The sequence below is a fragment of the Caretta caretta genome, chromosome 2 (genome assembly GCF_965140235.1).
Source record: "Caretta caretta isolate rCarCar2 chromosome 2, rCarCar1.hap1, whole genome shotgun sequence".
Classification (NCBI taxonomy): Eukaryota; Metazoa; Chordata; order Testudines; family Cheloniidae; genus Caretta; species Caretta caretta.
In genome coordinates, this window is record NC_134207.1 from 122,420,934 (window position 1) to 122,434,273 (window position 13,340).

Below are 13,340 nucleotides of genomic sequence, written 5' to 3' on the forward strand. Positions count from 1 at the left end.
TTTGCCGGGGACAGAACAGGAATGGAGTCTTATAATTTAATAAGTAATCTAGCTAGATATGCGTTAGATTCTGTTTTCTTTAAATGGCTGAGAAAATAAGCTGTGCTGAATGGAATGGATATTCCTGTTTTTGTGTCTTTTTGTAACTTAAGGTTTTGCCTAGAGGGATTCTCTATATTTTGAATCTAATTACCCTGTAAGGTATTTACCATCCTGATTTTACAGAGGTGATTCTTTTTACTTTTTCTTCTATTAAAATTCTTCTTTTAAGAAACTGAATGTTTTTTCATTGTTCTTAAGATCCAAGGGTTTGGGTCTGTGGTCACCTATGCAGATTGGTGAGGATTTTTATCAAACCTTCCCCAGAAAAAAAGGGGGTAAGATTTGGGAGGATTCTGGGGGGAAAGACGTTTCCAAACGAACTCTTTCTCAATAACCAGTGTTAGACGTTTGGTGGTGGCAGCGAAAGTCCAAGGGCAAAAGGTAAAATAGTTTGTACCTTGGGGAAGTTTTAACCTAAGCTGGTAAAAGTAAGCTTAGGAGGTTTTCATGCAGGTCCCCACATCTGTACCCTAGCATTCAGAGTGGGGAAGGAACCTTGACACATGGTAATTACGTTGTCTGTGGATAAGAACCAAGTGTGGTGTCATTCATAATAAAACCTTATTACAAAGTCATTGTAAATATTTGTGTGAGGTGCCATATACACAAGAAACACTGCTAATGCCACAGCTAAAAATGACCTACATAGGAGAAAGGGGGCACAAATGCTTTTTTCCCTTTGTCTGTCCAGAGAAGTCCTTAAACATACTTAAATGAAATTTGTTTTGCTATATAAACATCAGGAACTTCAGGCTCCCTCATGCCCGTTTCATTTCCTGGAGGACTAACTGGAAGACTTCTGAAGTGAATTGAAAGCTTTTTCAGCCCCTTTACTGGAGGTTGGGCTTGTTTGAATCATCAAGAAATTTTCTTCCAGTTGCTTATAGGATGCTTTGGTTTAAATCAGTATTGTTAAAAATCAACACACTTTTTTCAAGTCTAAATAAGAATTCTGTTTCTTCTTAATCAGATTTCATTTTCATGATACCTAACATGTCATCCAACTCTCTAGTTCTCCAGGAAAAGAACATGATGGACAAGACCAGAATTTCTAATAAAAACAAAACAAAAACCTTTTAGATCATTCCTATATCTTACTGGCACAAGGCCAGTATTTTTCTTCTGCAGCTCACCTTTAAAGGGGACTATGCTGTACCTTGTTTATTTCTTTCATGTGTGGATAAGGAAGAGATCATAACCCTGAATGAGCCCTAAGAGAGGCGAGGCCTTGACCTTGATATACTATGCTGCCTTATCATGTCCTTCTCTGTTTACATAGCCAAGAAACATTGAGAGCTGCGTCTACTTCTGACAGTGAACCATCGGCTATACTGTTCTCCCCTCCCCCTTTTTATTGATAGGGCACAAATTGGGCATTGAGCTCAAATACCATTGCACTTGGTCATTTGGGGGTGGCAATTTACAGATGATCATCTCGGGGATCAAAACTTGAATTATCATCTACCACATACTGAAAAAAATTCAAGCCAAGCTTTGGCTAGCAGAGTTCTCCCACTGAACTGTAAAAGAATTTCAGGTCTGTACATATACCAAAGCTTTCCTTACAGATTTTTCCCTCCGGAAAAAGGATGGCGGAATCTTAGGGCCTGTCTACACCACCACTTAAGTCAATGTAAGTTAGGTCACTCACAGTTGTGAAAAAGCCACCCCTGTCCACACTGCGCTATGTCGGCGGGAGACACTTGTGGAGGTGGAGGTGGACTAATTATGCCAACAGGAGAGTGCTCTCCCATCAGGATAGCGCATCTGCACTACTGGGCGGCTGCCCCATAGGGAACTTAGAGGAGCGGGGAGCTAATGGGGGGGCTACCGGTCCACCCTGGTTCCTAGCCCCCACCAGCTGGCTCCAACAGGCTGCTCTTCCTGCAAGCAGTGGACAAAGCAGGCAGCTGCCAAACAGCATTATAAGGGAGCATTTGGATTTGGGTCTGTGGTCACCTATGCAAATTGGTGAGGCTTTTTATCCAACATTTCCCAGGAAAGTGGGGGTGCAAGTGTTGGGAGGATTGTTCATTGTTCTTAAGATCCAAGGGGCTGGGTCTGTAGTCACCTAGGCAAATTGGTGAGGCTTTTTACCAAACCTTGTCCAGGAAGTGGGGTGCAAGGTTTTGGGAAGTATTTTGGGGGGAAGGACGCATCCAAACAGCTCTTCCCTAGTAACCAGTATTAGTTTGGTGGTGGTAGCGGCCAGTCCAAGGACAACAGGTGGAATATTTTGTACCTTGGGGAAGTTTTGACCTAAGCTGGTAAAGATAAGCTTAGGAGGTTTTTCATGCAGGTCCCCACATCTGTACCCTAGAGTTCAGAGTGGGGGAGGAACCTTGACAACCCTCAACATTTAAATGTTACAGGAAAAGGGGTTATTCACTTGGGAATTGCTCGAATAAATACCATTTTGTACAATGTGCGTCTAAGAGGTCTGGCTGCCACCCAAGATCCCCCTCATGGCCAGGAGAGCTGGAACAATTTGTGTAGTGGGGGTGCTGAGAGCCACTGAACCAAACTGTAAACCCTGTATATAATGGAAACCACTTCAAGCCAGGGGTGCAGCAGCATCCCCCACACCTTTAGTTCCAGCACCTATGCCAGATGATGATGCAGTGCTCTGCCCCTATTTCCCCTTTCTTCAGGGCTCTTTCAACTAACTCCACAAAGTCTCTTTCAAATACACGTAGGGTCAGGTTATATTTATTAAATTAACAAAGTTAAAAAAAAAACCACCACAAAATCTTCCCCTCAGGTTTAAACTGGCAAGCCCCTCCTCCCTGAGGAAGCGTCCCTTCCTTGAGGACCACTGCAGGAGACCTGCTCTACAGTTCCCTCACTCCAGGTGCCCTCACCCAGCAGCTTCCTGCTGCCTTTTACCCTGAGATCACTTGATTCAATCCAGGTGTATCTCCTCCTGTAATCAGGGTCTCCAGCCTATGGGTAATTCACCCTGTTACAAGCCTACATTCCAAAGGTATAGCATTCCTTTTCAGAAACATTTTTGCTACTTCTAAATTGGGCTAACTTCTATGAGCCTCTAAGCTGTTGTATCACAGGTATAAAATGGGGTAAAATCCCAGAAATCTTATTACTTTTTGAAGAGTTGAATCAGTATACTGCTCAACTCCAGTACAAGGAACTTCCATCCTCTAGTCTATCCTGACCGACATTTGGATTTTGGGGGCACCGCCATGGACAAATGTCACTGTGAGTCATGAGTATGTACCTGTGTTTTGAGGGCGAGGCTATGATTTTATTTTCTTCTGTTCTCCTCTACCTACCCAAGTAGCTTAGGGCAGTAGGTCACGGATTAGCAAGATTTGTTTCTGTCTGCTCCACCTCCTTCTGATGCCGCAGACACTTTAAATGGTGTGTTATTCAAGGCAGGGACCTTGTTTTCACACGTTTATAAAGCCACGTGCTCTCTAAACCATAAACAATAATTCCTTCTGACTCATTTGTTTTTGTCATATCGGCCTGCAACAGTATGATGGTCAGACTACAAGAGATAATTACCAAAATCTAGGGCTGAATAGCTCCTACTCCTATCTCTCAACTGTTTCCACCACATTTATTTTGTTCTCGCCATGTTCCAGTGTGCACCATAACAGTAATTGGTTAGAAAAGAGAGGGAGGGAGCTCAGGAAAGGGAAGAGGAGTAAGAGCTTCAAATTACTCAAGATGGACTACAAGCCATCAGGAACAGTATCCCCGATAATGTCACGGCAAACCTGGTGGCTGGACTTTGTCCTCCACCCATAACTATTTCACATTTGGGAACAATGTATACCTTCAAATCAGCGGCACTGCTATGGGTACCCGCACGGCCCCACAATATGCCAACACTTTCATGGCTGACTTAGAACAACACTTCCTCAGCTCTCGTCTCCTAATGCCCCTACTCTATTTGTGCTACATTGATGACATCTTCATCATCTAGACCCATGGAAAAGAAGCCCTTGAGGAATTCCACCATGATTTCAACAATTTCCATCCCACCATCAACCTCAGCCTGGACCAGTCCACACAAGAGATCCACTTCCTGGACACTACAGTGCTAATAAGCAATGGTCACTTAAACACCACCCTATACCAGAAACCTACTGACCGCTATACTTACCTACATGCCTCCAGCTTTCATCAAGACCACACCACACGATCCATTGTCTACATCCAAGCTCTATGATACAACTGCATTTGCTCCAACCCCTCAGACAGAAACAAACACCTACAAGATCTCTATCAAGCATTCTTACAACTACAATACCCACCTGCTGAAGTGAAGAAACAGATTGACAGAGCCAGAAGAGTAACCAGAAGTCACCTAGTACAGGACAGGCCCAACAAAGAAAATAACAGAACGCCACTAGCCATCACCTTCAGCCCCCAACTAAAACCTCTCCAACGCATCATCAAGGACCTACAACCTATCCTGAAGGACGAGCCATCACTCTCACAAATCTTGGGAGACAGGCCAGTCCTTGCTTATAGACAGCCCCACAACCTGAAGCAAATACTTACCAGCAACCACACAACAAAACCACTAACCCAGGAACCTATCCTTGCAACAAAGCCCGTTGGCAACTGTGTCCACATATCTATCCAGGGGACACCATCACAGGGCCTAATCACATCAGCCACACTATCAGAAGCTCGTTCACCTGCACATCTACCAATGTGATGAACGCCATCATCTGCCAGCAATGCCCCTCTGCCATGTACAGTGGCCAAACTGAACAGTCTCTACGTGAATAAATTGATACAAATCAGACATCAAGAATAACATTCATAAACCAGTCGGAGAACACTTCAATCTCTCTGGTCACTCGATTACAGACCTAAAAGTGGCAATTCTTCAACAAAAAAACTTCAAAAACAGACTCCAACAAGAGACTGCTGAATTGGAATTAATTTGCAAACTGGACACTATTAACTTAGGCTTGAATAAAGACTGGGAGTGGATGTGTCATTACACAAAGTAAAACTATTTCCCCATGTTTATTTCACACACACACACACACCCGCACTGTTCCTCAAACATTCTTGTCAACTGCTGGAAATGGCCCAACTTGATTATCACTACAAAAGGTTTTTTTTCTCCCCTGCTGTTAATAGCTCACCTTACCTGATCACTCTCGTTACAGTGTGTATGGTAACACCCATTGTTTCATGTTCTCTGTGTATATAAAATCTCCCCACTGTATTTTCCACTGCATGCATCCAATGAAGTGAGCTGTAGCTCACGAAAGCTTATGCTCAAATAAATTTGTTAGTCTCTAAGGTGCCACAAGTACTCCTTTTATTTTTGTGGATACAGACTAACATGGCTACTACTCTGAAATCTGTCAAGTGGAAGAGTGGAGCATCTCTTAATAGATTGTCATCAAGGCCCATTGTTTTGGGGGTTTATTTTATTTATATCTCCCAGGAATTTATTGGTGTTTATTACAAAAATTAAACAGGTGAAAATCGGTACCAAATATTCATAAGAATGGCCATACTGGGTCAGACCAATTGTCCATATAGTCCTGTATCCTGGCCAACAGTGGCCAGAGCCAGATGCTTCAGAAGGTATGAACAGAATAGGGCAACTATCAAGTGATTCATCCCCTCTCATCCAGTCCTGGCATCTGGCAGTCAGAGGTTTAGGGATACCCAGAGCATGGGATTGCTTCCCTGACCATCTTGGCTAGTAGTCATTGATGGGCCTATTCTTCATGAACGTATCTAATTCTTTTTTGAACCTGATTATACTTTTGGCCTTCAGAGCATCCACTGGCAATGAGTCCCACAGCTTGACTGTTCATAGTATGAAGAAGTACTTCCTTCTGTTTGTTTTATGCCGCCTATTAACTTCATTAGGTGACTCCTGGTTCTTGTGTTCTGTGAAGGAGTAAGTAACATTTCCCTCTTCACTTTCTCCACTCCAGTCATTTACAGACCGCTATAATATCTCCCCTTAGTTGTCTCTTTACTAAGCTGAGCAGTCCCAGTCTTTTTAATTGCTCCTCATATGGAAGCTGTTCTATATACCCTTATTATTTTTGTTGTCCTTCTCTGTACTTTTTCCACTTCTAATGTATCTTTTTTGGGATGAGCTGATCAGAACTTCATGCAGTATTCAACGTGTGGGCTTACCATAGATTTATCTAGTGGCATTATGATATTTTCTGTCTTATTATCTATCCTTTCCCTAATGGTTCCTATTAACATTCTGTTACAGAGTGCTAGGAATATTCTTCTATGAACATTCAACTGTGAACACAGCTCCGTTGACTTAAGTGGAGTTTGACCCATTTACAGCAGCAGCTCATTTGGCCAAAATGTACACACAAGATAATGAAACCTGTGGAAAAAATGACAGCTGAGCTACTGAAAGCAAAAACATACTCCATATTCGAGTCAGGAGATGCTTTTTTTTTATTTTTCAGAAGTTTTAACGTATCCATACAGATATATTCAAATACAATGACAGAAAACACAGCAATATCGTAGCAATGTTATATACAATGCTCATGCAACAGCCTTTGCCCAGGAATCCGAAAATATGGCCACATCGTCAAGGTAGGCGACTGCATATTCTCCTAATCCCGCTAGGAGACCATCTACAAGTCTTTGGAAAGTGGCGGGTGCATTTCGCAGCCCGAAAGGGAGTACATTAAATTCATACAGCCCGAGATGTGTGATGAAGGCTGACCTTTCCTTGGCAGATTCATCTAGCGGTACCTGCCAGTACCCCTTGGTTAAGTCCAAGGTAGAGATGAACTGGGCCCGTCCCAGTTTCTCTAATAGTTCATCTGTGCGTGGCATTGGATAGTTGTCTGGGCGAGTTACAGCATTTAGCTTACGGTAGTCCACGCAAAAACGTATTTCCCCATCTGGTTTGGGAACTAGAACCACTGGAGATGCCCATGCACTTTCAGAGGGGCGGATTACACCCATCTGTAACATATCCTGGATCTCCCGTTCTATAGCAGTTTTAGCTTGAGGAGACACCCGGTAAGGGTGGACCCTAATTGGGTGAGCATTACCTGTGTCAATGGAGTGGTATGCTCGTTCAGTCAGTCCTGGGGTGGCTGAGAACGTTGGCGCGTAGCTAGTGCACAGCTCCTGGATCTGCTGTCGCTGCATACGCCCAAGGGTCATGGAGAGGTTCACCTCTTCCACACCACCACCACATTTCCCTTCGTAGTAGACACCTTTGGGCCACTCAGCGTCGTCTCCTCCGTGGGCTGTAAACTGACAAACCTTTAATTCTCTGGAATAAAAGGGCTTTAGAGAATTAATATGGTACACCTTAGGCTTTCGGTTGGAGGTGGGGAATGCTATGAGATAATTAACAGCTCCCAGGCACTCCTGGACCGTGAATGGCCCTTCCCATGATGCTTCCATTTTATGGGCCTGGAGCGCCCTTAAGACCATGACCTGGTCTCCTACTTTGAAGGAACGCTCTCTGGCATGTTTATCATACCAGGCTTTTTGCTCTTTTTGAGCATCCTGTAAGTTTTCTCTAGCAAGGGCTAAAGAGGTTCGGAGGGTGTTTTGTAGGTTGGTTACAAAATCCAGAATGTTAGTTCCTGGAGAAGGTGTAAATCCCTCCCATTGCTGCTTCACCAACTGCAATGGCCCCTTAACCTCATGGCCATATACAAGTTCAAATGGTGAAAACCCTAAACTGGGATGTGGTACAGCTCTGTAGGCAAAGAGCAACTGCTGCAACACTAGGTCCCAATCATTGGAGTGCTCATTTACGAATTTACGTATCATGGCCCCCAAAGTTCCATTAAACTTCTCCACCATGCCATTTGTTTGATGGTGGTAAGGAGTGGCAACCAAGTGATTTACCCCATGAGCTTCCCAAAGGTTTTTCATAGTTCCTGCCAGGAAATTAGTCCCTGCATCTGTGAGGATGTCGGAGGGCCAACCTACCCTGGCAAAAATGTCTGCTAGTGCCTGGCACACACTTTTAGCCCTGGTGTTGCTTAGAGCTACTGCTTCCGGCCATCGGGTGGCAAAATCCATGAAAGTCAGTATGTACTGCTTTCCTCTGGGTGTCTTTTTCGGAAAAGGACCCAGAATATCCACAGCTACTCGCTGAAATGGAACTTCAATGATGGGGAGTGGCTGGAGAGGGGCTTTGACCTGGTCTTGGGGTTTTCCCACTCTTTGGCACACCTCACAAGACTGGACATAGGTAGAAACATCCTTGCCCATTCCCTCCCAGTGGAATGACCCACCCAAACGGTCCTTGGTCCTGTTCACCCCAGCATGGCCACTAGGGTGATCATGGGCTAAGCTCAAGAGCTTGGCCCGGTATTTAGTTGGAACTACCAACTGTCTCTGAGGATGCCAGTCTTCCTGGTGTCCACCAGAAAGAGTTTCCTTGTGTAAAAGTCCTCTTTCTACAACAAACCTGGATAGATTAGAAGAGCTGAGAGGCGGTGGGTTGCTCCGTGCCACTGTCCAAGCTCTCTGGAGGCTTTCATCTGCTTCCTGTTCGGTCTGGAACTGTTCCCTTGATGCTGGAGACATCAGTTTCTCATTGGATTGTGGACCTAGGCTTGGTCCCTCTGGAAGCGATATAGGGGATGGAGCTGTTTCTGTTGACTGTGAACCGCTCTCCGCTGGTGCACTATGTTGGGATTCAGGCTCCGGCTGAGCCTCTTGTGTAGGGTTATCGGCTGCTGCCAGTTCAGGTTCGGTGGGGCCCTCTGGTGTTCAGGTTGCAAGTACTGGATTCAGTGCTGACACTGGGTCTGGTGTTGGTTGTTCGGCTAGTTCCGGTTCTGGGACTGGTTCCGTCTGGGTCTCTGGGACTGGATCCACTACTGCTGTTGCAGACCTTGGCCTGGGGTCCGGGTCCATCACCTCTGACCGGGTCCTGATAGAAGTTTCCAAACAGAGCTAGGCCTCACGGCTTGTTTAGCCTGGCTGCGGGTGACCGTTCCCACCCTCTTGGCCTGCTTCACATGATTGGCCAAGTCTTCCCCCAACAGCATGGGGATGGGATAATCATCATAGACTGCAAAAGTCCACATTCCTGACCAGCCCTTGTACTGGACAGGCAACTTGGCTGTAGGCAAATTGAAAGAGTTGGACTTGAAGGGTTGAATCGTCACTTGGATCTCTGGGTTGATTAAATTGGGGTCCACTAAGGAAGCATGGATAGCTGACACTTGTGCTCCGGTGTCCCTCCACGCGGTGACCTTCTTCCTGCCCACACTCACAGTTTCCCTCCGCTCCAAGGGTATCTGGGAGGTATCTGGGCCTGTAGACCTCTGGTGTGATTCCGGTGCAATGAACTGTAATCTGTTGGGGTTCTTGGGACAGTTGGCCTTTACATGCCCCAGCTCGTTACATTTAAAACATCGTCCAGCTGACGGGTCACTGGGGCGAGGAGGGTTGCTGGAGAATGGGGTGGTGGGACGGTAAGGGGTCTGGAGGGTTCTTTGGGAGGTAGGTGGGGCTTTGGGCGGCCCCCGGTAATAAGATGTGGTCTGGGGTGGTCCCTTCTGGTCTCCGCTCCAACTGCGACCAGTTTTCTTCTTCTCTGCCACCTCCACCCATCTGGCTCCAATCTCTCCTGCCTCGATTACAGTTTTGGGCTTCCCATCTAGGATGTATCTTTCTATTTCCTCAGGAACACCCTCTAAGAATTGTTCCATTTGCATTAGGAAGGGCAAATTTACTGGAGATTCAACACTTGCTCCTGATATCCAGGCATCCCAATGTTTCACAATGTGGTAGGCATGTCGGGTAAATGACATGTCTGGTTTCCACCTTAGGGCTCTGAACCTCCGACGAGACTGCTCGGGTGTTATCCCCATTCTGACTCTTGCCTTGGATTTAAACAGTTCATACTTGTTCATGTGTTCTTTAGGCATTTCAGCTGCCACCTCAGCTAAGGGTCCACTGAGCTGCGGCCTCAGCTCTACCATGTATTGGTCAGTAGAGATGTTGTACCCAAGGCAGGCCCTTTCGAAGTTTTCTAAGAAGGCCTCAGTATCATCACCTGCCTTGTAGGTGGGGAACTTTCTGGGATGGGAAGTGGTACCTGGAGAAGGATTGCTAGGGTTTGTTGGTATATTCTGCCGGGCCTTTATCCTCTCCACCTCCTCCACATGCTTCCTCTCTTTTTCCCTCTCCTCCTCCACATGCTTCCTTGCCTCCATTTCCCTCTTGTGGGCAGACTCCTGTACCTCCTTCTCCAGCCGCATGAGTTCTATCTGTCTTTCATGTTCCCTTTGTCTTTCCTCAGCCTGAAATTTGGCTAATTCCAGCTGTAGTCGAGCTGCGGATTTGGTCATTCTAACCTCTCTGTTTTTAACTAACTTTACACCTGAGGTTTAGAAATAAACAAAACTTGGCTGTAAAATTTTGCTGTGCTGGAATAGAATACCTATTCTCTGATAGTGATTGTCAGCCTACAGAAAAAGACAATTCCCTTGTCTCTGCTCTGGGCCCAAATTAAAGCAAAAAACCTCCAACTACTTGGAAACCTGCTTACCCAGCCCAAAGAAAAAGCAAATGGGTAGAACACACACCCCCTATTTACTTTTAGGAAGAAAGGGGAAAAAAAACTCTGGGTTGGAAGACTGTGAATTTCCCTGCAGGAGTTAAGTACCCTGCCTCCAAGCAAAGAAAACCTGCAATTCACAAAGATAATCCCCTTTTGTCTCTGCTTGGCCACAAAGCAGAGAAAAAACAAGCTGCTTTCAGTTTCAGCTGCTTTCTGGACTTCCTTTCCAAAGGAAAAAAAAATTTCCTTTTTAAAATCTGTATTTCTAGTTCAAAAAATCTCAACTGGATCTCAAAATGATTTCAGGTTAATCCCACCACTATGCCACCATGTCAAGGTTCCTCCCCCACTCTGAACTCTAGGGTACAGATGTGGGGACCTGCATGAAAAACCTCCTAAGCTTATCTTTACCAGCTTAGGTCAAAACTTCCCCAAGGTACAAAATATTCCACCCATTGTCCTTGGACTGGCCGCTACCACCACCAAACTAATACTGGTTACTGGGGAAGAGCTGTTTGGACGCGTCTTTACCCCCAAAATACTTCCCAAAACCCTGCACCCCACTTCCTGGACAAGGTTTGGTAAAAAGCCTCACCAATTTACCTAGGTGACTACAGACCCAGACCCCTGGATCTTAAGAACAATGAACAATCCTCCCAACACTTGCACCCCCCTTTTCCTGGGAAATGTTGGATAAAAAGCCTCACCAATTTGCATAGGTGACCACAGACCCAAACCCTTGGATCTGAGAACAATGAAAAAGCATTCAGTTTTCTTACAAGAAGACTTTTAATAAAAATAGAAGTAAATAGAAATAAAGAAATCCCCCCTGTAAAATCAGGATGGTAGATATCTTACAGGGTAATTAGATTCAAAAACATAGAGAACCCCTCTAGGCAAAACCTTAAGTTACAAAAAAGATACACAGACAGAAATAGTTATTCTATTCAGCACAATCCTTTTCTCAGCCATTTAAAGAAATCATAATCTAACACATACCTAGCTAGATTACTTACTAAAAGTTCTAAGACTCCATTCCTGGTCTATCCCTGGCAAAGACAGAATATAGACAGACACATAGACCCTTTGTTTCTCTCCCTCCTCCCAGCTTTTGAAAGTATCTTGTCTCCTCATTGGTCATTTTGGTCAGGTGCCAGCGAGGTTACCTTTAGCTTCTTAACACTTTACAGGTGAGAGGAGCTTTCCCCTGGCCAGGAGGGATTTCAAAGGGGCTTACCCTTCCCTTTATATTTATGACAGGTGGTCGAAGATAAAGGGACATACAAATGATTAGCGCATCTGGCACGTAAATATCTTGTGATGCCAGCTACAACAATGCCATCCAAACGCCTGTTCTCACATTCAGGTGACATTGTAAACAAGAAGCGGGCAGCAATATCTTCTGAAAATGTAAACAAACTTGTTTGTATGAGCGACTAGCTGAACAAGAAGTAGGACTGAGTGGATTTGTAGGCTCTGAAGTTTTACACTCATTTGTTTTTGAATGCAGGTTTTTTTTTATATAATTCTACATTTGTAAGTTCAACTTTCATGATAAAGAGATTGCGCTACAGTATTTGTATTGGATGAATTGAAAAATACTATTTCTTTTGTTTTTTACAGTGCAAATATTTGGAATAAAAAATAAATATAAAGTGAGCACTGTACACTTCGTATTCTGTATTGTAATTGAAAATCAATATATCTGAAAATGTAGAAAACATCCAAAAATATTTAAATAAATGGTATTCTATTATTATTTAACAGTGTGATTAATCGCACGATATATTTTTTTTAATCGCTTGACAGCCCTACTTCCTACTGTTGCTTTTTGTCCATGGCCTAGCTCGGAGGAGGATGACTGATCTAGGTACAGGAGAGCCTCTTAAGCAATTCCTACTATGATAGGGTAACAGCAGCTGCTCATTAGCAGATTCTGACTCCTGACGCATAACCTTTGGTATCCCGTGCCTATGTCATGTAATTAGAGCAAGGAAATAAACATAATTCTCTTGCCAGCACTGCTCTGTTTCACATCCTTATTTCATGATGGCAAAAGCAAATGTAACCTTTGCCAAAAATTGATCAAATTAAGTCAGCTGAATATTTTAGTCTGGAAAAAAACCTGGCAGAGAATTGGAGCAGGTGGTTTAAGTGCTTCCAAAATCCCTGCAAGCAATTGCAAAGACAATGGAGAAATTGGAGAGAGTGAAATCCTCCATATGGCTATTTGGGGCAGGCCTAGAGGCACTGGAAATGTATAATACATTCCAGTGGGAGCGTAAGCAGGATATAATAAGTGGAATACATATAATAACTGATAACTCAATCTCGGCTGATGCAAACTCACAAGGGGTTGGCAGCTGTCATTCTTCAAGATGATCTTCATGAGCCAAATGTGTCCAAAGTCCTGATTAAAACACAACAGAATTGTACTGAGATTGAAAAAGAAATGCTGGCAATTGGCTTTGCATGCGTGCAGTTTAATGAATACTTTTATTGACAGAAATTGATCATGGTAGAAAAAAAAGACCATAAACCACTGGAAGTCAAATTACAGAAACCATTGTGTAAAATTTCCCACTCGATTTAAGAAAACAAATAGGAAATTGTAAAAGTACTTATTAAATGTGAAATACAAGCCTGACATAGAGATTCTTATAGTAGATATGCTTTCAAGATCACCTGTAAAAAAAGCAACGAACAGAGA